Source organism: Leopardus geoffroyi, chromosome C1 (genome assembly GCF_018350155.1).
Source record: "Leopardus geoffroyi isolate Oge1 chromosome C1, O.geoffroyi_Oge1_pat1.0, whole genome shotgun sequence".
NCBI classification, from domain to species: domain Eukaryota; kingdom Metazoa; phylum Chordata; class Mammalia; order Carnivora; family Felidae; genus Leopardus; species Leopardus geoffroyi.
The window spans coordinates 75401224-75427222 of NC_059328.1; the positions used below are offsets into that span (position 1 = coordinate 75401224).

General features: G+C 36.9%; 1 long non-coding RNA gene across 1 annotated transcript in view; it reads left to right on the forward strand.

Annotated features, from left to right (window-relative positions):
• LOC123598192 overlaps positions 1-14894 on the forward strand; it is a 34429-nt gene extending 19535 nt beyond the window's left edge. The window contains exon 3 of the long non-coding RNA XR_006712441.1: positions 14849-14894. This is a non-coding gene — a long non-coding RNA (uncharacterized LOC123598192). The remainder of the gene's footprint in view (positions 1-14848) is intronic.
• Positions 14895-25999: the final 11105 nt, after the last annotated feature.

A 25999-nucleotide genomic window follows, 5' to 3' on the forward strand; every position in this document is an offset into this window, starting at 1 on the left:
AGTCACATGCGTGGCTAACTGCGCCAGCCAGGCACGCTTAGGGCTGCATGCACTTTTTATAAACATTAATAAGTAGAATGTGCTGCCCCCATAGGAGCTCATTACCTTTTTCATCAGATGATATGCTGACCTTCTAGTACCTGAAGTTATCAAACCTTTAAGTATCTTTCCAGTTATATTTTCTCTTTGGGTTAGTCTGGTTTTGTAGAAGGAGTATTTTAGGCACACAGTTGAAAAGCTAAAGTGGGATGCTTGGGGCGCCTGGGTGGCTCAGTCGGTTAAGCGGCCGACTTCGGCTCAGGTCGTGATCTCGCGGTCTGTGAGTTCGAGCCCCGCGTCGGGCTCTGTGCTGACAGCTCAGAGCCTGGAGCCTGTTTCAGATTCTGTGTCTCCCTCTCTCTGACCCTCCCCTGTTCATGCTCTGTCTCTGTCTCAAAAGTAAATAAACCTTAAAAAAAATTTTTTTTTAAGTGGGATGCCTGCTTTTGTTTATGACAAGGAAAATCTAGAATGGATGGTGGAAGAGGGAGATGATGAACATCAACTATGACCTGTGACAAGTTGTAGGAGTTAAAGTCTGTGGCATATACCAAGTCATGTGTATTAAGTCCTTTATAGAATTGTAGCTACTCACCAATTTGAAGATACGATGATGGATTGCATTTAATATAGGGCACAGTGATCAGAATGATGCAAGGGGTGGACCATTTTAGATGTTTCTGGTGCGCTAACTTGAATCCTCCCAATCTCACTTCCAATTCCAGCTCTGGCTGTAGTGGACAGTTCAGAGAAGGCCTGAACTCATCTCAGGTGGTTAGCATCTTGCTTTAGTAATGTAAAAGCCGTGTTCTCACAAGAGATTACAGGGGCTATAGGATTGGGGTTTCTTCCCTATAACTTCCCTCTCCTGGCCTCTCTGAAACACGCTGGTCATGCTCCTTCCCTAGGGCCTTTGCACTTGCTGTTTCCCCTGCAACTTATGCTGTTTTCCTAGATATCCAATGACCTTCTCCCTTACAGCTTTAGATCCTCACTGAAATGTCACTTCATCGGTGCTGTTTCTGATCCCTTATATAAAATTGCTCTTCTTCAAATTGCCAGCACTTGTTCTCCCCTATTCCTGCTTCACTTTCCTGCATAGAAACTGTCATCTGATATTCTGGATAGTTTATGTTTTTATTGCCTACTAAAATGTTACTTCCATGAAGGCAGAGATTTCTGTTTCTTTTTGACTTTTGAATCCCTCAAAAACAGTGCATGACACATGATAGGCCTTTAGTAAGTATTCGTGATTAAGTGGATCAAATTGGGAAAGTGAACATGTTGGTTAAAGGTTATGCTCTTTTTGGAGACTTTTGAGACATACTATAAAATTTGCTTCTGGAAATGTTTGCACTCTCCTACTCTCCAAGTGCATATAAAAGCACCTGTACTTTCACATCCCCCTGAACAGGTGGAATCATGCTGTTTAAAATCTGACCTACGCTGAGAGGTAGAAAATACTGTGCTGTTTTAATAGACAATTTTGTATTATTACTGGGGAACCTGGGTGGCTCAGTTGATTGAGCATCCGACTTTGACTCAAGTCATGATCTCACAGCTTGTGAGTTCCAGCCCGGTGTCGGGTTCCATGCTGACAGCTCAGAGCCTGGAGCCTGCGTCAGATTCTGTGTCTCCCCCTCTCTCTCTGTCCCTCCCCTTCTTGCATGCTCTCTCTCTCTCTCAGAATAAATAAACATGAAAAAAAAACTTATTACTATTGAAAAAGAACATATATTTATATAATTATTTTTTATCACATTGTTATCTCACAGTATATAAGCTTTGTTGAGGCATTGAAGCTTGAGTTCATATTATAATAAGTAAAATGCATCTGGTGCCTGCTGTATGGTAGACATTGTGCTAATTCCTTACAGGTGTTACTAACTAAATTGAATTTACCCTCAGTACATGCTTATGAGGTAGATATTATTATCTGCATTTTACAGACCAGTTAATACAAGTTAAAGATATTTTTTATTTTATTTATTTATTTATTTACTTATTTTAAAAATCAGTTAAGATAAGGAAACAAATATGTATTTATACTGTCTTATAATTACATAATTTACTAGTTTTCTTTCTCTTTTTATATGCATGCATTTATTACCTGGGTTCACTTTCAGTCTGAAGAATTTCTTTTACTATTTCTCATGAGATGGGTCTGCTAGCAAAAATTTCTGTTTTGGGGTACCTGGGTGGCTCAGTCAGTTAAGCATCCAACTTCAGCTTAGGTCATGATCTCATATTTTGTGGGTTTGAGCCTTGTATCGGGCTTTCTACTATCAGCATAGAGCCTGCTTCAGATCCTCTGTCTCCCTCTCTGTCTCTGACCCTCCCCACTCCAAAATAAATAAACATGTAAAAAAAAAATTCTCAGTTTTTATATATCTGGAATTCTTTATTTTAATTTTTTATTTGTACACGTGAAACTAATATTATACCATATGTTAACTAACTGGAATTTAAAGATGTTTTTTAAATGGCAGTTCACTGGGCCACAAGACTGACAGTTGAGATTTCCTTGAATGATAAGTGAGTGTATTAAAAGGGAAGGTCAAATTAAGTTCATTCATGGCTCTGTACCTGCAAAAGTGGACTAGAAGACTCTGGTGATGTATGTCTCTCCCATATCCTCGCTAAATATGACAGTCTGATTAGTTCTTTTATAAATTAAAAGTCTGGTTCTTCTCTACGTTTTCTTATTAGTAAGGAATTTCTTGTCTCAGTTAAGGACAACTTGAACCTATTTTTACTGAACACATGTCAGTTGAAAATGAAAGCAGGAACAGGCTCTTAGTTTCTCAGAAACAGGCCAGATGTTAAGAAAAAGCTCCTTCCTGTGTAGTAAAATGAGTTGTGTACCGTTTTTGTGCATTTTTTTTTTTTTTTTTGTCAGACTTGAGAATTTTTCTAGGGACTTTTTCTTTTAAACACTGGGTATGAAGAAGCTGTATTTCCTTGCTTTCCAGTGCACTTGGAGTTGTGGTCTCTAGAATACTTACTCTAAAAGATACACCTCAAATTAATTTGCACGATAGAATTATTACATTAAAAATTTATGTATATATGCTTAATGGTTTCAATTGTTATCCAGAATTACAGGTCTGAAATGTTTTTATATTAGCTGCTTTTCATATGGAGAATTCCATGCAGAACATTTTAGGGTACTCAATAGCAGGAATTCATTTATTCAGTTGGGGTCCCTGAGTCTCATATACAATAGGAGGCAAGACCAGCAAGTTAGAAAAACAACTTGCAGTGTGTGTGTGTAGGGGGGTAGGTGTGGAGAGAGAGAGAGAGAGAGAGAGCATATGTGCTTCCCATTCTTCTCTCACTCCACCCCTTAACAACCACCATTCTACTTTCTGTGCTTATGAGTTTGACTATCTTAGATACCTCATATAAATGAAATAATAAAGTATTTGTCTTTTGTAACTTATTATTTCTCTTAATGCTTTCATAGTTAGTCCTTGCTGTGGCATGTGACAGATTTCATTTTTAAGACTGAGTAACATTCCATTGTATATGTACACAACATTTTCTTTATCCACTCATCTGTCTATAAGGACATATGGGTTGTTTCTACCTCTTGATTATTGTGAATAATGTTGTAATAAATGTGGGTATGCAAATATCTCTTCAAGATCTTGCTTTCAGTGCTTTTAGATATAGATACTCAGTAGTAAAATTTCTGGACCATATGGTAACTCTATTTTTTATTTTTCTGAGGGGCCATCTTACAGTTTTCCATAGCAACTGCATCATTTTTTATTTCCACTCACATTACACAGGAATTCCAATTTCTCCATATTCTCACCAATATTTGCTATTTTCTATTTTTTTGATAGTGATCATCCTAATATATGTGAGATAATATCTCATATTTTTTCTTTGCATTTCTCTAATGATTAGTGATATTGAACACCTTCTCATATGCTTTTTGGTTATTTGTATATTCTTTGATGAAATGTCTATTCAATTCCTTTGATCATTTTTTTAGACTGAGTTGTTTTTTGTTGCTGTGAATTGTAGAAGGTCTTTACATATTCTGGATATTTGTTCCCTATCAGATATATGATTTTCAGATATTTTCTCCCATTCTGTAGGTTGCTTTTTCACTCTGATGGTTGTTTCCTTTAATGCACAAGAGTTTTAAAGTTTTATGTAGTTCTGCTTGTCTGTTTTTGCTTTTGTTTCTGTGCTTTGGTGTCATTTCCAAGAAATCATTGCCAAATCCAACGTCATGAAGGTTTCCCCTATGTTTTCTCATAAAAGTATTATGTTTTATGTTTAGTACTCTAATATACTTTGAATTAATTTTTATATGTTTTAAGAATCTGAATTCATTCTTTTATATGTGGATGTTCAGTTTTTCTAACACCATTTATTGAAGATACTGCTCTCTCCCCATTGTGTGGTCTCAATAAGCTTGTTAAAGATCATTTGAGCACATATGTGAGGGTTTATTTCTGAACTGTCTACTTGGCTATCTTTATGCCAGTACCTGACTGTTTTTACTACTTGTAGCTTTGTAATATGTTTTGAAATCAGGAAGTGTGAGGCTTCCAACTTTATTCTTCTTTTCCAAGACTGATGGGACTATCCAGAGTCCCTTGAAAGTCTGTATGAATTTTAGGATGCGTTTTATGTTTCTGCAAAAAAAATGTTACTGGGATTTTAATAGGAATTGCATTGAATCTGTAGATTGTGTAGCATAGAATGAACATTTTAACAATATTAAGTCCTGTAATCTGGGAACATGGGATGTCTTTTCATGTATTTGTGTCTTCTTTAATTTCTTTCAGCCAAATTTTATAGCTTTCAGCATATAAGTCTTTTGCCTTCTTGGTTTAATTTTATTAATTTTTAAACTATTTATATTTAATAATTTATATTACATGTACATACATTTAATATGTCTATTTATATATTTAATATGTATACTTATGCTTCAAAAAGTTATTTAAAAAGATTCAGGAATAAATCTAACAAAATGTACAAAGAGTATATGCTCTGAAATATAAAATATTACCGAAAGATTTTAAAAGGCTAACAAATTGTGGGACATGTAATGATGAATTGGAGAGATATTTTTTGAGTGTCATTTATTCACATATTTATCTATAGATTTGCTACAATTCTTAGTTTCATACACGTAAGGAAAATTGATTCATGACAACTATAGCAAAACGATAGTCTTCTCAATAAATGCTGCTAAGTCTATGTTACGTACGTGTGAAAAAAAAAAACTTGATTCTTACCTTCTGACATTATAAAAGTTGATTCTATATGGATTATAAATCCCAATGTAAAGCAATAAAGTGTTTAGAAGAAAGTCAAAGAGATTATTTTGATGTCCATCAGTTCAGAAAATAGGATAAACGTGAAAGACAAAATAATAAAATGTTTAGAATAAGTCAAAGAGATTATTTTCATGTCCTTTGGTTCAGGAAATAGGATAAATAAATCAATAACTTGCAAACAAATAATTGATAAATTTAACTATATTAATATTAAAAAGTCATGTTCATTCAAAGACACCACTAAGAGAAATAAAAAGCAAACTAAAATACTAACAGAAAAATTTATAGGATATAGGGTATATAAAGCAGTCTCCAAATCAAGAAGGAAAAAAAAAGGACAGACAGCCCATTAAAAATATAAGTAAGAATATTGAATAGGAAGATATGCAAAAGGCAATAGCCATGAAATAAAGAAAAGATTTAAAGAAAAAATTAAACCTGAAATTATAACTATTTACTTACCAGAATGACAAAATTTTATAACTCTAGCATTACTAACTATGATGAGAACACAGAATACTGGGAATTTTACACATTACTTATGACTGTATTAATTTGGACAATCACATTGAAAAACTGATATTGTCTACCATAAAATGAGCACATACTTTATGACCAAATAATTTCACTCCTGGTTATATGCAGAAATATTGTTACTGAATCTAACAATTTGTATGAATTTAAAAATATACTGTTGAGCAAAAGAAGCCAAAATGAGGTGAATCATCTATATAATTCAATTTATATAAAGACAAAAATGAGACAATAGCAATCTATGTTGTTAGAATTTAGATAAAAGTTTCTGTGTTAGTAATCTGTTATTGCATAACAAAGTTCTCCCAAATTTAGCAGCTTGCAATAACAATATTTATAATCTCAAAGCTTCTGTAGGTCACAGTAATCTGGCTATGGTTTAGCTGCATCCTCTGCTTCAGTGTCTCCTACAGTCTGTAATTACAGTGTTGACTGGGGATGGGAGTCATCTCAAGGCACAACTGGAAAAGGATCCACTTCGCAAGATCACTGATGTGGTTTTTGGCAGGGTTCATTTCATTATGAGTTGCTAGACTAAAGGCCTCAACTCCTTGAAGGTTGTTGTCTGAAGGCCATCTTTAATTCATTACCACTGGGCCTCTCTACCATGGTAACTTGCTTCATCCATGGGAGTAGGCCAAGGAAGAGAAAATGAGAGAGGTGGGAGGAGGGAGAGAGAATAAAAAGAGAATGGGGCAGAGAGAAAGAGAGAGGTAACAAGAGAAAGTGCTATCAAGATGGAAATCAATCGTTTGTTGCTTAGTCATGGAAGTTACATCTCATGTTTAGGATAATCTATTCATTAGAAGCAATTCACCAGGTTCAGCTCACACTCAAGGCAGAGGCACTGCACAAGAGTGTGAATAATATGAGGCAGGAACATTGAAAGCCAGGGTCAGAAATTGCTTTCTATAATTTCTTTGTGGGAAAAGGGAGGGATGGAAATTTGGAAAGTGCTATGACTAAGCTTCTGGGTGTATTTGTAAAATCCTAGTCCTTGACTTACATAATAGTACAAAGATATGTCTACTTTTTGAAAATTATCCATAATATTATAATTTGGTTATTATTCTTTATGTATGTGAAATTTTGATTAATTTTTTTAAACAACGAAAAACCTAGGACTGGATTAGATCTAGGAGAGTAAGACTGAACATAGTTGGCAAGTTCAGAGCTTAGTATGGTATCCTAGGTGAGTGGTGATATGGACATGTATCAGTGGATCAGAAATAGTGATTTTGTCTGACTCCAGATGTGTGTCATATTTAGAGTTCACAGGAGTTCCTGTTGGGCTGAATTCGAGGCCTGACAGAAAAATAGGAATCAAGGATGGATTAAAGTAGTCATTCATAATTCACCGAGCTGGGGAAGACTGGAAGGATTACATTTAGGACCACAGAAAACAACCCAAAGTTTTAGTCTGGATATGTTAGGCTTACAATAATTACAGGACAAGATAAGGGGATGTCAAATAGGGAATTGAGTTTATGCGCTTGAAACACATACGTAAAATTAGAGCTGGAAATATAAATTCATGGATTATTTTTATTGATTTACTCCAGCCATGGAAATGGAGGACCAGATTAAAGAAAAGGAAGGTTTCAAACAGAAGAGCCACGCTATTTGACGATTGAGAAGTAGAGTGAATCCAGAAAGAAAACTTAATAAGACAGTCTGGTGAAATTGAGAAAAACAGAGTATATAATAGAAAAGAAGCCATAAAATTGATCATTTGATGAAGCAACATAGAGGAAGTCTTGAGAGGAGCCGAGAGGAGCTTTGTTCTTACTGTTTGTTGTTTTGTGTTCTTTGGGTGGGGAGGATTAAGGGGCTTAAGAAAGAGAATGGAGGCACTTGGGTGACTCAGTCGGTTAAGCAACTGATTTCGACTCAGGTCATGATCCTGCGGTTCATGGGTTTGAGCCCTGCCTTGGGCTCTGTGATGACAGCTCAGAGCCTGGAACCTGCTTCAGATTCTGTGTCTCCCTCTCTCTCTGCCCTTCCCCCACTCACACTCTGTCTGTGTCTCTCAAAAATAAATAAACATTAAAATTTGAAAAAAAAGAAAGAAAGAGAATGAATGATTTGGAAGTCAAAATGAGGAGTAAGAAGGGCATCTATCTAATCTGCTTCATTTCCAGCTCTTGTCAAATTAGGAAATGTGGAGAAAAAAACACGAGAGAGCTGCTGGCACACTGAGTATGCAATCCTATACAGCTACTCATCAGCTTCACAAATTCTCTATGCAGTATTTCACTATCTTCTTAGTGGCTTTATAAATACCCAATTTATAATGATTTGTGAAAATTAAAGGAGATAATCTGTATAAAAGTCTTTTCACATCATTATGGTCATTATTAGCATTTAAAAATTAATACCTCGAGGGGCACCTGGGTGGCTCAGTTGGTTAAGCATCCGACTTCAGTTCAGGTCATGATCTCACACTCCATGAGTTTGAGCCCCGCGTCAGGCTCTGTGTTGACAGCTCAGAGCCTGGAGCCTGCTTCACATTCTGTGTCTCCCTCTCTCTCTGCCCCTCCCCTGCTCATGCTCTGTGTCTGTCTTAAAAATAAATAAAAACATTAAGAAAAATTAAAAAAATAAATAAATAAAAATTAGTACCTCTTTTGGGGCACCTGGGCGCTTCAGTTGGTTGAGCATCTGACTTCAGCTCAGGTCATGACCCCATGGTTTGTGGGTTCAAGCCCTGCATCAGGCTATCAGAGTGGAGCCTGCTTCAGATCCTCTGTCCCCTTCTCTCCATCTCCTCTGCTGTTATTTTAATCAGCAATTAAATAACAAAGACATTTTTCTCAACTTGATATCTAAATATATGCTCCTTCTGGTTAAGTTTTCAGGATACAAAATTTATAATAATGTATAAATTGATGTGTTATTATTACTTCTTTGCTTAATTTCTCTCTTCATAATTCATACCCTCTTGTAAAATGTCTAATGAGGATTAAAATACATAGAATGATCTTACTGTGGAGCTTTACTTCTCTGTGAAATAAAAATGAGTTACATAAATATTACTAGACCCATGGCTTTATAGGCACCACATTCTAACCAAATGACTTATCTGGCTTTGTCCGATGTTCATACTGTGTGATCAGTGTAGGGGCACGGGATGGTGAACACTTCAAATGTTGCAATCATCCTATTGGAATTTTATCCTAATACAATGTTGGGTGATCAGTCTGGATTCAGTCAGGAAAACAGAGCCACCACCAAGCATTACAGAGAGAATATGTTTTATGTAGGAATTATGTGAATGAGGACTAACTTTAAGGACAAAGGGGTGCTGGGGTCTGAAAGTCTGGAAAGAGGAGGATTGGGGGAGGATAAAGTTATAATTACTAACCACTCAAGCCTGAAGCATTGGTGAGGGTAAAAAGCTGTAGTTTGTGGAGAAGTCTGAATAGCTGAGCCTCTGGTGTCAATGTGATCCTGGACAGGTCTGCCGAAACATCCTATCTGACCACCACTGTGTATGAGGCCACAACTGCTGAGAATAACTGCATTGTCTCCATTTGCATCTTCCAAATATCCTTTGATACTTTCATCTAGAATATATAAAGACTAGACAGTATTCCAAAGAAGATGTATAAATGCTAATGCACACAAAAATATGCTCAAAATCATTACTCAAGGGGAAAATGTAAATCAAAATCACCATGAGACACCATTTCACACCCACAAAGATTGGTGTGAACAAAATGACAGCTAATAAAAAGTGCCGTCAAGGATGGAGAAATCAGAACCCTCCTACACTGCTGGTGGGGATGTAAAATGGTACAGCCACTTTGGAAAACAGTTTGGTAGTTTCTCAAAAGTTTAAACATGAGAGTTACCATATGACCCAGCAATTCTAGCCCCAAGTATATACCCTTAAGAAATGAAGCCAGTCACAAGACCTTTTAAATTCTATTAATATGAAATGTCCAAAGAAGGTAAATCCATAGAGACTGAAAGCAGATTAATTTGTTACCTAGGGTCTGGGGATTGAGCAGAAATACTGCTAATGGATACTGGGTTTCTTTTTTGAGTGATGAAAATTTCTATAATTATAGTGATGGTTGCAACAACTCTATGCATATGCTAAAAACCATTGAGTTGTACCTTGTGAGTTTGTGAATTATGTTTATGTGATTTATATCCCAATAAAGTTGTTATATTTTTAAAAATAAGGTTATGGGGTTGCCTGGCTGGCTCAGTCAGTAGAACATGTAACTCTTGATCTTGGGGTTGTGAGTTTGAGCCCCATTCTGGGTGGAGAGATTACTTTTTAAAAAACTAAAAAGAAAAAAAGGTTATATAGACTGCAATCACGTATACTGCTACCTCTTTGCACTTCAGCTCCTCTTGGTTCCATTTTCCTGTGTCATATACTATTAAATTGGCTATGGAATTTTTGGGTATTGCTTAGGACAGTTGAGGTTAAGATACATTTAGTTTAGGTCTAGTGGGATATGTATATATTTTGGCTTACAATTACTGTCATAAATAGTTAATTCTTTTCTACCTGTCACAGTGTAGTAATAATGGCTTGCAGGAATTTTCCTACTGCTGATTATGCATCATGATGTAAAGGTGTCAGTACAGAGGCCACATATGAGATCACATCTTAAGGGCTCCAGCACCAGTGTATGTGAGTAGTGGATACAAAACATGATTTGTAGTGAAAAGCACCAAAGCCATTCTCTGAAAACATTTTCCAATCATGAGTTACATAGCTTTTTAAGTGAGGAATTCAGTTCTTCAGTTCCTATGGTATTTGTCTTTCTCTGACTGGCTTATCATTTTGCTTAGCATTATACTCTACCTCCATTCATGTTGTTGCAAATGACAAGATGCCATTATTTTTTATGGCTGAATAATATTGCATTGTATGTCTATACCACCTCTTCTTTATCCTTTCATCTCTAGATGGACACATGGGCTCCTTCAGTTTGGCTATTGTAAATAAGGCTGCAGGAAACATAGGGGTACATATATCCTTTTGAGTTAGTGTTTTTGTATTCTTTGGGTAAATACCTAGCAGTGTGATTACTGGACCATATGGTAGTTCTATTTTTAATTTTTTGAGGAATCTCCATACTGTCTTCCACAGTGGCTGCACCAGTTTGCATTCCCGCCAACAGTGCAAGAGGGTTTCTTTTTCTCCACATCTTTGCAAGCACTTTCTGTTTCTTGAATTTTTGACTTTAGCCATTCTGACAGCTGTGAGGTGATATTGCATTGTGATTTTGATTTGCATTTCTCTGATAGTGAGTGATGTTGAGCATCTTTTCATGTGTCTGTTTGCCATCTGTAGGTCTTTTTTTTTTTTTTTTTTTTTTTTTTTTTGAGAAATGTCTGCTTATGTCTTCTGCCCACTTTTTAATTGGATTATTTGTTTCTTTGGGTGTTGAGTTGTATCAGTTCTTTATGTATTTTGGATACTAACCCTTTATCAGATATGTCTTTTGCAAATATCTTCTCCCATCTGTAGGTTGTCATAGTTTTCTTGGTTGTTATCTTTGCTGTGCGGAAGCTTCTTATTTTGATAAAGTCCCAATAGTTTATTTTTGCATTTTTTCCCTTGCCTCAGGACTCATTATCTAGAAAAATATTACAGCTGGTGTTAGAGAAATTACTGTCTGTGCTCTCTTCTAGGATTTTTACGGTTTCAGGTCTCACATTTAGGTCTTAATCCATTTTGAATTTATTTTTGTGTAAATTTAAAAAAGTGGTCCAGCTTCATTCTTTTACATGTAGCTTTCCAATTTTCCCAACACTATTTGTTGAAGAGACTTTTTCTTATTGCATATTCTTGCCTCCTTTGTCCAAGATGAATTGACCATATAATGGTGGTTTATTTCTGGACTCTATTCTGTTCCATTGATCTATGTGTCTATTTTTGTGCCAGTACTATACTGTTTTGATTACTACAGCTCTGCGAAATAACCTGAAATCTGGAACTGTGATACCTCCAGCTTTGTTTTTCTTTTTTTTTTCAAGATTGTTTTGGCTATTTGGGGTCTTTTGTGGTTCCATGCAAATTAGGAATTGTTTGTTCTCGTTCTGTGAGAAATGTTATTGTTATCTTGATAGGGATTGAATTAAATGTGTAGACTGCTTTGGGTAGTATAGACATTTTAACAATATATGTTCTTCCAATCCATGAGCATGGAATGTATTTCCATTTCCATTTGTTTGTGTTGTCTTCAATTTCTTTCATCAATGTTTTATAGTTTTCAGAATATAGGTCCTTCACTTCTTTGGTTAAATTTATTCCAAGGTATTTTATTACTTTTGATCCAACTGTAAAATGGGATTTTTGAGACTGCAATTTTTCAAAGGCCAAGTGCTTCTTCGGGTCAGTTCTCAGTGTAGGTTATAGTTATCATTAGCATGATATACTAAATGTTAAATGCCATTAGAATCACTATGTTATTTGTATATCCAGTCCAGGGGCACATGTTTCAATGATTCCGTTATCCTCTCAATTCATTCATAGCTTGTAAGTATCTTTACCAACAACCTGAAGCCAGCATAGGTTGTTGACCTCCAACCCCCTGCTCTTGTCTTCTATTTTAGTGTCCATCTTTAATGATGTTAAAGAAACATGTATGATATCCTTGTTTTTAGTCAGAGACATTACTATTCATTTGATATAAACAAGGCTGCATCCAGACTTGCTACTTTATAGGTTTCCTGATTAGCTAAAATATGGATTGGTTACTATTAATAGCATGCTTATATCATTAACTGTAACTAGTGCTGGTTAAGGCCAGTCCCCCATGTAGTAGATTTGATTATTCAACATGCGTTCACTCTTCCCACTGCACTATTTATGATGAGCTTTACCATGGGACTTTCTTTGCAAATTAAAAATGGGCAGAAGAGACAGTGTGTCATTCCTGGGCAGAGTTTTTAAAAGATATTATAGATTCACACTAGCCCTGTTGTGCACCATTTGCACTCCACAATGGGGACAGCAGACTCCCAGAAAGAACTGCCCCTTCAAGTCACAAGTAAAAAGGATACAAGAAATAGTGGTGAACCTAACCCTGGAGGATAACTTATACAGCTAATTTGAGTTACCTGAACAAGAAATATTTTATTTATTTATTTATTTATTTATTTATTTATTTATGCTTATTTCTGAGAGAGAGAGAGAGAGAGAGAGAGAGACAGAATCCAAAGCAGGCTCCAGGCTCCCAGCTGTCAGCAGAGAACCCGATGTGGGGCTCAAACCCATGAACTGTGAGATCATGACCTGAGCTGAAGTTAGATGCTTAACTGACTCAGCCACCCAGGCGCCCCCACAATAATGCTGTTCTAGTTGATCATTCCTTGTGCCATGATTTGGCATAGGGGTTATATTGTGACTGCCGTTACTTTTTTCTTTTCTTTTCTGGGGATACAGAGAGGAATAAGGTATGGTTTCCGCCTTCAAAGTGCCTTAAGAACAATAACAACAAGAGTTAGCTTTATTTGTTAGTAACAGAAAAACCTGAGTACATTGTTGCATAAAGATGATAGAAGTTGCTTTTTTTGTGTGTTTACTTGTTTTCATTTTTAATTCTCACAATAAAAGTCTGTAAATTATCTGAAATAATTAATCCAGAATTGGAATTGAGGCTCTGCTCAACAAAGTCAACAGGGGCACAATACTCTTCTTGGAATATGACTAGGGATGATATGATATTATAGTCATCCACTCAATGAACCTGAAGAAGAGAGCAAAATCAAAAGTAAAGGTAATTTTTGGTGTTCTTTACTACTTAGGACAAATATACCTATGTCAGTGGACTAAAGTGAAGAACGTGTGTAAGAGAAGAGTTTGGAAGGTCCACCTTTTCCTCAGGAATCCAAAGACATTTGCTTTCTTATTTCATCACCACCTCCCTGGAAGGGTTGAACATTTCTTCAAATTACTCTGAACATTGACTTTAGGGTCCTTGGCACATGTGATAAGTCATGAACTTTATTTCAACAGTGTGTCCCTTAGGATGTATTTCTTGGGTAGCACCATAGTGGGAAAGAAGTTTTCAATTTTTTTTCTCTTTTTTTTAAATTGTGGTAAGAAACATAAAATTAACCATTTCAAGTATATGGTTCAGTAATATTATGTATATTCACATTATTGTGCAACCATTTGTCCTTTTCTTTCGAGAGAAAGAGAGAGAGAGAGATTCCCAAGCAGGCTCTGTGCTGCCAGCACAGAGCCCAAAGTGGGGCTCAATCCCACAAACTGTGAGATTATGACCTGAGCTGAAATCAAGAGTCCAATGTTTAATCAACTGAGTCACCCAGGCACCCACCCACCATTTGTCCTTTTTAAAAAAGTACTTATTTTGATGAGTAATCAATTTTTTTTAACATAATAATTAGAAAATACAGGTAAACAAAGAAAACCAACAAATCCTTTAAAAATTTTACATGTCTGGGACACCTGGGTGGTTTGGTCATTTAAGCGTCCAACTTCAGTTCAGGTCATGATCTCATGGTTCGTGAGTTCAAGCCCCACATCGGGCTCTGTGTTGACAGTTCAGAGCCTGGAGCTTGCTTTGGATTCTGTGTCTCCCTCTCTCTCTGCCCCTCCCCCGCTCATGCTCTGTCTCTCTCTAACAAATAAACATAAGAAAATTTAAAAAAATTTTTACACGTCTGTTGATTAGGAGAAATTTCTACAAAATGACTTTACACCATTCAACAACTTTCTCTCTCCTCTGCCCCTGTGCCTGTGTCTGTCTCCAGACTGGTAGGTCATATTCATATCTTGATATGACCTTTGGCATTTCTGGGGTCCAGATTGTGGACACTCAAATCAGGGTAGTTAGACAGAGTTTCTCTTTGGAGGTGACTTGTAAGCTGAGAACAGATGGAAAGAGTTGGGTTTGTGGAAGGTGGACACTGGAGATTATTCTTTTTTTTTTTTTTTTTAATTTTTTTTTAACGTTTATTTATTTTTGAAACAGAGAGAGACAGAGCATGAATGGGGGAGGGGCAGAGAGAGAGGGAGACAGAATCAGAAGCAGGCTCCAGGCTCTGAGCCATCAGCCCAGAGCCCGACGCGGGGCTCGAACTCACGGACGGCGAGATCGTGACCTGGGCCGAAGTCGGACGCTTAACCGACTGAGCCACCCAGGCGCCCTGGAGATTTTTCTAAGCAGAGTATACACAATACCAAATTCTGGTCGTAAATGTGGGTTTACTAATTAAATTCTCTTTGAGGGAAGGCACTATAAGATAGAAAGATGTGCAGTTGGGTATTGGATAGGAAGTCCTCTGCTCTCTGGATTGTAGTGATTGTGAAAATTGAGCAAATCTGCCTCTAAATTTGGCCTTCTAACCTGGGAAAGTCAGAAACATACTGCTGAATCTACTTCATGTTTTAAATATCACTAGAATTGACATAGGCAGAGCTCCTCAGGAGTTGATGCTGTACCTATCATCTGAGCATGTAACAAACAGCATTATAGCTAGAAGTGACTGTGGCTAGAAATCTGATATAATAAATATATAACCTTTTCTTAAATGGTCCCTTTATATTCCTCCCCAAATGGATAGTTCTTTGTGTTCTTAATATTTCAGTAAAAAGTTTCTTTTTTCTCTCTATGCCTTTCTTTAGTTTTCTACAGGAAATTTAAAATACATATTATTTTCGATTGTCTTAGGTATTAACCTGGATCATACCTATGCTACTTTAAAGAGAGACCTCAAAGTTCTCTTTAAAAGAGAAGACAAAGTACTATAGCTTAAAAATTCGGAGGATTATTTCATGGTACAGTACAAATTTTTCCAAGTTTGTGGATCGATCAGCTTTTCATCACACATACCTGAATACTTCCCTACCTGGATTACCATGCATTCAAAAAGAAAATGCTATATAAATGAGCCCAGATAGCTTCTGTGTATTGGCCCCTAAGTTGTTTATTTCTTTACTGCAGGCTGAGATCTGTTAGCTCAAAAGCTGACTGGCACCAAACTCAAGTTTTACACATGTAATTGTTTTAATTTAGCCCCCTCCCCCAAGTAGATTTTTAGCCATCTAAAACCTGCTTGCTTTATACACCCCATGAAATTTTGCCCAACATTTGCTGGCAATAGATAAACCCTGGGTCATAAAGACACCAAACCACTTCTGGCCTTCAGAGCTTTCTGACATAGAGACCTCATCACTGTGCTGTTCAACACCTGCTAAGTGACATCTCTATCACCTACCCACAGAAACTTCCTGTTTGATTCTCCTCTCCTCCAGTTTTCTGGTGCTCCTCCTCTGCTGAGTAGTGATTCCTATGCCTTACTCTCTAGGCAGATTTCTTCTGTGAGGCAATTTTCTTGCTGTAAACCTGTCAAGGCATTGCCCTTACGGAGATGATAGATAGATAGATAGGTGATACAGATGATGCAAGGGGAGGGCATTTAACCCAAGTTGGGTTAATCACAGATCACCCAGCTTTCTTAGAAGAACAGAGACTGATTCAGGAGGAGAAATAAACATATGACCCAAATCAGAGTTATCAGAATTCATCCTTTGATCAGAGAGCCTTCTTTTTTGTCCTCTTTAATCATGAGGATGCAAGCATGTGAATCTTGAAATGAAACAGAAGAAGAAAAAAAATAAATCAAGAGACTTTCTTCCAGCTCCCATGATGTGTCATTGCAATGGAATGGAATGTTTTTAAGTACAACATTCAACAAGTCTTATTACAGAAGAGTCCATTGGTAAGAGAAGAGTTACGATCAAAATGTCTTCCTAGACTGACAGCACAAACTCCACAACTAAAGGAAGAGAAGAGGCCACATTGAAGAATGTAGGAAGTGTGGAGACGTGGTTTAGGGGAGAAATGGATTGCAGGTGCTGCAGAAGGGAAGGAGCTGTGATTATGGAGAAGGGCAAGAAAGAGACAGGAGCACACAGGGGAACTCACAATTTCCCCAAAGCCATTGGCCTGGAAAATGAAAAGGGCTGAAATATGTGAGTTCTTGTAACCAGTGGGGATTAAAGTCTACAGTTTTAAAGGTCAGAGAGCATGGCTGGGATGGAGCCCAGAGGGCATTGTGCTGCAACTGGAGAATAGACAGGCAAACAACCCAGGGACAGACAGCATGGAAGTGGCTATTTGGGGAATGCCTTGGGCTCACAGTGGTGAGACTGTTCACTCTTCTCTGAGTATGTCCCTGAAAGGCAGAGTTTGCAGAGATGTGTCTTTAGGAACAAAGGAACTGACTGGTATCATTTACCTCCCCCATCTCTCAGCATAAACACAGAAGCAGTGCACTGACACTGGCTGCCTAACTTGTTTACACCAAGCCCCACCCCCATATAGTATGGTAGGATGGCCCTTCTCAGTCAAGCTTGCTTCAGTTCCCAGTGTGGTCAGGCCCCTCCCCCAGAAGGCCAGCACAAACCCCTGTCCACACCATGTCTCCCAACCAGAGAGTTCTGCAGGGCATCAGTTCTGGTGGAGTTGGTGTTAGGTCTCATTTTCATAAGCAGACCAGAGCACATCTAGTTAAAAATTGGAACATTCAGGCAGGGACCAAACACTTCTCACAGCAGGCAAGGAGAACTTCTACATGTGACTTGCTTAATCAATACAGCAGCCAAAACACAACAGCACAGTGCATGTAGCACACACCAGAGATACACCCAGGTCCTGGGCACTACTTGATCTCTTAACTGACATTTCTAATAGAGAAGAAGGCAGAGACTTAGACAAAATCCCAAGATGAAGGGATTTGTCCCAAATGAAAGAACAAGATAATGCCATGGCCAGATATCTAAGAAAAATAGAGATAAGTAACATACCTGAGGGAGAATTTAAAGTAACAATCATAAGGATACTCACTGGGTTTGAGAAAAGAATAGAAGACATCCATGAGACCTTTACCACAAAGAAAAAATAATTTTTAAAAAAAATTTTTTTAACGTTTATTTATTTTTGAGACAGAGAGAGACAAAGCATGAACAGGAGAGGGTCAGAGAGAGGGAGACACAGAATCTGAAACAGGCTCCAGGCTCTGAGCTATCAGCACAGAGCCCGATGTGGGGCTTGAACTCACGGACCGCGAGATCATGACCTGAGCCGAAGTCGGCCGCTTAACCGACTGAGCCACCCAGGCGCCCCGAAAAAAGAATTTAAAAGAATCAATCAAAGATAAAGAGTGCAATAACAGAGATTGGAAACAGGCTTGATGCAATGAACGGCAGGCTGAAAGAAGCAGAGGAACAAATCAGTGGCCTAGAAGACAAAATAATAGAAAATAATGAAGCTGAACAAAAGAGAGAAAAAAGAATTATGCAATACAAGAATGGACTTGGGGAACTCAGTGACTCCATCAAAAGTAATAACATTCATATTATAGAGTCCTAGAAGAAGAGAGAAAAAAGGGGGAAGAAAATTTATTTCAAGAAATTATAGCAGAAAGTTTCCCTGATCCGAGGAAGAAAAGAGATATCCAGATCCAGGAGGCACAGAGAACTCCCATCCAAATCAACAAATGCAGGGGTGCCTGGGTGGCTCAGTTGCTTAAGCGTCTGACTTTGGCTCAGGTCATGATCTCACTGCCCATGAGTTCAAGCCCCACATCAGGCTCTGTGATGACAGCTGACAGCTGACAGCTTGCAGCTCAGAGCCTGGAACCTGCTTCAGATTCTGTCTGTCTCTCTGCCCCTCCCCCACTAGTGCTCTGTCTCTCTCTGTCCCTCAAATATGAATAAACATTAAAAAAAATTAAAAAATCAACAAAAGCAGGCCAACAGCAAGACACATTATAATTCAATTTGCAAAATATAGTGATAAAGAAAAAAATCTTAAAAGGAGCAAGACAAAAGAAGTCCTGCTTATGGGAAAACCCATAAGGCTAGCAGGAGATTTCTCAACAGAAACTTGGCAAGCCAGAAGGGAATGGCATGATATATTCAAAGTGCTAACTGGGAAAAATCTGTAGCCAAGAGTACTCTATCCAGTAAGGCTATCATTCAGATAGAAGGAGAGATAAAGAGTTTCCCAGACAAACAAAAACTAAAAGAGTTTGTGACCATTAACCAGCCCTGTAAGAAATATTAAAGGGGATTCTTTGTATGCAAAGGAGAGACCAAAAGTGTCAAAGATAAGAAATGATCAGAGAAAATCTCCAGAAACAATGACAAAACAAGTAATTAAATGACAATACATATCTATCAATAATTACTTTGAGTTAAATGGACTAAATGTTCCAATCAAAAGACACAGGGTGTGGGGCGCCTGGGTGGTGCAGTCGGTTAAGCGTCTGACTTCAGCCAGGTCACGATCTCACAGTCCGTGAGTTCGAGCGCCGTGTCAGGCTCTGGGCTGATGGCTCAGAGCCTGGAGCCTGTTTCCGATTCTGTGTCTCCCTCTCTCTCTGCCCCTCTGTCTCTCTCTGTCCCAAAAATAAATAAATGTTGAAAAAAAAAAATTAAAAAAAAAAAAAAAAAAAAGACATAGGGTGTTTGAATGGATAAAAAAACAATACCCATCTATGTGTTGCTTACCAGAGACTTATTTTAGACTTAAAGACACCTGCAGGTCAGAAGTGAGGGGGTGGAGAAACATTTATCACACAAATGGATGTCGAAAGAAAGCCACAGTAGTAATACTTATATAAAACAAACTAGACTTTAAAACAAAGTCTGTAACAGGAGACAAAGGTCATTATATAATCATAAAGGGGACAATACAACAAGAAGATATAACAACTGTAAATATTCATTCACCCAACATGAAAGAACCCAAATATATAAAGCAACTAATAACAAACATAAATGAACTAATTGATAATAACACAATAATGATAGGGGACCCCAATCACATCAATGGACAGAGCATCTAAGCAGAAAATCCACAAGGAAACAATGGCTTTGAATGACATACTAGAACAGACTGATTTAACAGATATATACAAAACATTCCATCCTAAAACAGCAGCATACACATTCTTTCTAAGAGCACATGGAACATTCTCTAGAACAGATCACATATTAGGTCAAAAAACAGGCCTCAACAATACAAAAAGATTAAAATCATACCACGTACCTTTTGTGACCACAACACTATGAAACTAGATGTCAACCACAAGAAGAAATACAGAAAGACCACAAATACATGAAGGTTAAACAATATGCTACTAAAGAATGAATGCATCAACCAGGAAATCAAAGAAGAAATAAAAAAAAATACATGGAAACAAATGAAAATGAAAACACAATGGTCCAAAAACCTTTGGGATGCAGCAAAAGAAGTCATAAGAAGGAAGTATATAGCAATACAGGCCGACTTCAAGAAGCAAGAAAAATCTAAAACAATCTAACCTTATGCTTAATGGAGCTAGAAAAAGAACAACAAATAAAGCCTAAAGTCAGCAGAAGGAAGGAAATAATAAAGATTAGAGCAGAAATAAATGACAGAGACACTAAAAAAAAAAAAAAAAAAACAAAAACCCAATAGAACAGATCAATGAAACCAGGAGCTGGATCTTTGAAACAATTATTAAAATTGATAATTCCCTAGTTAGACTTACCAAGACAGGGAGAGAGAGAGAACCCAAATAAATTCACAAATGTGAGAGGGGAGATAACAACCTATACCACAGAAATATACACAATTACAAGAGAATATTATGAAAAACTATATGCCAACAAATTGGACAACCTGGAAGAAATTATTAAATTCCTAGAAACATACAAGCCACCAAAATTGAAACAGGAAGAAATAGAAACTTTGAACAGACTGATAATAGGAAAGAAACTGAATCAGTAATCAAAAAACTCCCAACAAACAAAAGCCCAGGACCAAATGGCTTCATAGGTGAATTCTACCAAACATTTAAAGAAGAGTTAAAGGGCGCCTGGGTGGCTCAGTCGGCTAAGCGGCCGACTTTGGCTCAGGTCATGATCTCGCGGTCCGTGGGTTCGAGTCCTGCGTTGGGCTCTGTGCTGACAGCTCAGAGCCTGAAGTCTGTTTCGGATTCTGTGCCTCCCTTTCTCTGACCCTTCCCTGTTCATGCTCTGTCTCTCCCTGTCTCAAAAATAAATAAAATGTTAAAAAAAAAATAAAGAAGAGTTAATACGTATTCTTTTCAAACTACTCCAGAAAATTGAAAAGGAAAACTTCCAAACTCATTTTATGAGGTCAGGATTACCTTCATTCCAAAAGCAGACAAAGCCTCTGCTAAAAAAGAAAACTACAGGCCAATATTCCTGATTAACATGGATGCAAAAATTCTCAATAAAATACTAGCAAACCGAATCCGACAATACATTTAAACAATCGTTCACCACAATCAAGTGGGGTTTATTCCTGGGTTGCAAGGGTGGTTCAATATTTGCAAATCAATCAACATGATGCACCACATTAATAAAAGAAGAGACAAGAGCCACTAGATAATTTCAGTAGATGCAGAAAAAGCATTTAACAAAGTTCAACATACATTCATGATAAAAACTCTAACAAAGTAGGTTTAGAGGGAACATACCTCAATGTAATAAAGACTATATACGAAAAACAGCTAATATCATACCTCAACATAAGAAAGGCCATATATGAAAAACAGTGAATATCATCCTCAATGGCCAAAAACTGAGAGCTTTTCCTCTACAGTCAGGGACAAGACAGGGATGTCCACTCTCATCACTGTTATTTAACCTAGTACTGGAAGACCTAGCCTCAGCAATTAGACAATAAAAAGAAATAAAAGGCACCCAAAATCAGCAAGAAAGAAGTAAGATTTCACTATTTGCAGATGACATGATACTCTATATAGAAAACCTGAAATACTCCATCAAAAATCTGCTAAAACTGATGCCCAAATTCAGGAAAGTAGCAGGATAGAAAATCAATGTACAGAAACCTGTTGCATTTCTATACACCAATAATGAAGCAGCAAAAAGAGAAATTAAGGAATCAATCCCATTTACAACTACACTGAAAACAATAAGATACGTAGGAATAAACCTAACCAAAGAGGTGAAAGACCTGTACTGTGAAAACTAAAAAACACTGATGAAAGAAACTGAAGATGACATGACAATATGGAAAGACAGTCCATGCTCACAGATTGGAAGAGCATATATTGTTAAAATGTCTATGCTACCCAAAGCAATTTATACATTTTATAAAGTCCCTACTGAAATACCAACAGCATTTTTCACTGAACTAGAACAAAGAATCCTAAAATTTGTATGGAACCACAAAAGACTCAGAATACCAAAGCAACCTTGGAAAGTAAAAGCAAAGTTGGAGGCATCACAATTCTGGACTTCCAAGTTACATTACAAAGCCGTAGTAATCAAAACTGCCACAAAACAGACACACAGATCAATAGAACAGAATAGAAAATCCAAAAATGAACCTACAACTATATTGTTAGTTAATATTCAACAAAGCAGAAGGAATATCCAATGGGAAAAAGACCATCTCTTCAACAAATGGTGCTGGGAAAACTGGAAACCTACATGCAAAAGAAGGAAACCGGACCACTTTCTTACACCAATCAGAAAAATAAGTTCAAAATGGATTAAAGACTTAAATGTGAGACTTGAAACCTTAAAAATCCTAGAAGAGAACACAAGCAGCAACCTTTCTGACATCAGTTGTAGCACCTTCTTTCTAGGTATGTATACTAAGGCAAGGAAAACAAACACAAAAATAAACTATTGGGACTTCATCAAAATAAGAAGCTTCTGCACAGTGAAGGAAACAGTCAACAAAATTAAAAGGCAGCCTATGGAATGGGAGAAGATATTTGCAAAACACATATCTGATAAAGGGTTAGTATCCAAAATATATAAAGAACTTATCAAACTGAACACCTAAAAAACAAATTATCCAGTTAAGAAGTGGACAGAAGATATGAATAGACATTTTCCAAAGAAGACATCCAGATGACTAACAGACAAATGAAAAGATGCTCAACATCACTCATCAGGGAAATTCAAATAAAAACTAAAATGAGATATCACCTCACACCTGTCAGAATGGCTAAAATCAACAACACATGAAACAAGTGTTGGCAAGGATGTGGAGAAAGGGGAATTCTCTTGCACTGCTGGTAGGAATGCAAACTGGTGCAGCCACTGTACAAAACAGTATGGAGTTTCTTTGAAAAGTTAAAAATAGAACAACCCTACAACTGAGCAATTGCACTACTAGGTATTTACCCAAAGGATATAAAAATATTAACTCAAAGAGATACATAGCAGCATTTATACAATATTTATACAGTTTCTATAGCAGCATTACCTACAATAGCCAAACTATGGAAATAGCCCAAGTGTCCATCAACTGATGAATGGATAAAGAAGATATGAGATGTATGTATGTCTACATACACACACACACACACACACACACACTGGAATATTACTCAGCCATAAAAAAGAATGAAATATTGAGAGAGAGAGAAACCATAAGAGACTCTTTACAACAGAGAACAAACTGAGGGTTGATGGAGGGAAGTGGTTAAATGGGGGACGGGTTAAATGGGTGATGGGTATTAAGAAGGGCACTTGTCATGTTGAGCACTAGGTGATATATGTAAGTGATAAATCACTAAATTCTACTCCTGAAAACAAACAAAATACAATGAAATCTTGCCATTTAAAATGATATGGATGGAACTAAGTGAATGCTAAGTGAAATAAGTTAAAGACATATAGTGTATGACTTCACTCATGTGGAATTTAAGAAACAAATGAGCAAAGGGATTAAAAGAGAAAGAGAGAGAGAGAGAGAAAGAGAGAGAGAGAGAGAGAGAGAGAGAGAGAGAGAGAGAGAGAGACAAACCAAGAAACAGACCCTTAAGTATAGAGAACAAACCGATGGTTACCAGAGAGGAGGTGGGTGTGGGGATGGGTTAAATAGATGACAGGGATTAAGGAGTGCAATTGCTGTGATGAGCACAGGGTGATGTATGGAAGTGTTATATTACTATATTTTACACTTGAAACAAATACAATACTGTATGTTAATTAGCTGGAATTAAAATAAAACTTAAAAAATTCCTACCTAATGTAATAGAGTATAGTGAGTGTCAAATTGATTGAATTGAAACTACATTGTTTGTTTTTTAAGATTATGCATTTATTTTGAGAGAGAGAGAGAGAGAGAGAGAGAGAGAGAGAGAGAGAATGCATGAGCAGGGGAGAAGCAGAGAGGAAGAAAGAGAATCCCAAGCAGGCTCCATGCTGTCAGTGCAGCGCCCAACGTGGGGCTGGATCTCACAAACTGTGAGATCATGACCTGAGCCAAGATCAAGGGTTGGATATTTAACCGATTGAGCCACCCAGATGCCTGAAATTACATTCTTTGATGACCTATGCATTATGTTAAATTAAGACTTTATTTTTATATGTTTTAGGTTTACATAAATAAAGCAAAAAGTAAGAGTTTCCATATATCCCTTAGCCCACTCCACCCCCCAGTTTTCCCCAATTATTTCCATCTTACATTAGCATGTACATTTGTTATGAATGCTGAATCAATGTTGAAAGATTATTAACTAAATTCCATATTAGAGTTCACTTAGTGTGGTACATTTTGTATGTTTTATATGTATGTACATACAGAATAGTTTCATTTCCCAAAAGACCTCCAGCTATTCATACCACACTTCCTCCCTTTGAGCCTCTAGCAACCACTGGAATTTTTACTGTTTTACCTTTTCAGAATGTCATATAGTTGGATGACAATATGTAGCCTTTCAGATGGGCTTCTGAAATTTTCACTTAGCAAATTGTACTGAAGTCTGCTTACGTCTTTTTGTGCCTTGAGAGCCCATTTCTTTTTAGGATTGAATTAACATTCCATTGACCAGATATATCACAATTTGTTTATCTATTCACCTGCTGAAGCATATGTTGGTTGCTTCTAAGTTTTGGCAATTATATATAAAGCTACTTTCAATATCTGTGTGCAGGTTTTTTGTAAATTAAGTTTTCAACTCATTTTGGTAAATAACTGGAGCACAATCCCTGGATCGGATGGTTAAGTGTTAAGCACTGAGAGAAACTACAAAAATGTCTTCCAAAATGGCCAAACCATTTCGCAGTCCCACAGCAATGAATGGGAGTTATTATCACTTCATATCTTCTACTAGTATTTGGTGTCCTCAGCATTCTAGGTTTTAGCCATTTTGGTTTGTGTTTAGTGGTATCTTTTGTGGTTTTATTTTTGTAAAATTATTTTTACAATTTTTTCCTTTTTTTGACATATGTAAATATTCTCTATTATTTTTTAATTTTTATTTATTTTTTAATATATGAAATTTATTGTCAAATTGGTTTCCATACAACACCCAGTGCGCATCCCAAAAGATAGAATTTTTCCTTTTTAATGTTTATTTATTTTTGAGAGAGAGCAGGGGAGGGGCAGAGAGATGGGGGGGACATAGAATCTGAAGCAGTCTCCAGGCTCTGAGCTGTCAGCACAGAGCCCAAAGTGGGTCTTCAACTCACGAACTGCCAAGATCATGATCTGAGCCAAAGTCGGAAGCTTAACTGACTATGCCACCCAGGTGCCCCTCTTATTGTGGTTTTAATGTAGGGTTCTCTAAAGACATATGATGTGGGGCATCCTTTCAGATGCTTGCTTGACATCTGTGAATCTTTATGAGGTGTCTGTTCAGATCTTTTGCCCATTTTTAAATTGGGTTGTTTTCTTATTCTTGAGTTTTAAGAGTTGTTTGTGTATTTTGGACATCAGTTCTTTATCAGACATGTTTTCTGTAAATATTTTCTCTCAATGTGTACGTTGTCATTTCACTCTTTGAATACTGTGTTTTGAACATCAAAAGTTTTCAATTTTAATGAAGTACAACTTACCAATTTTCTTTTCATTGATTGTGATTTTTGGTAATCTAAAAAGTTATCAATAAACCAAAGGTTGCCTAGGTTTTTCCTTTATGTTATCTTCTAGGAGTTTTATGTTTTACATTTAGATCTATGATCCAACTTGAATTCATTTTTGTCAAAATTGTAAGATCTGTGTCTAGATTCTTTTTCTTTTCCTTCCTTCCTTTTTTTTTTTTGTATATGAATGTGCAGTTGTTCCAGCAGCATTTATTGAAAAGATTATGCTTTATCCACTGATTTGCTCTTCCTCCTT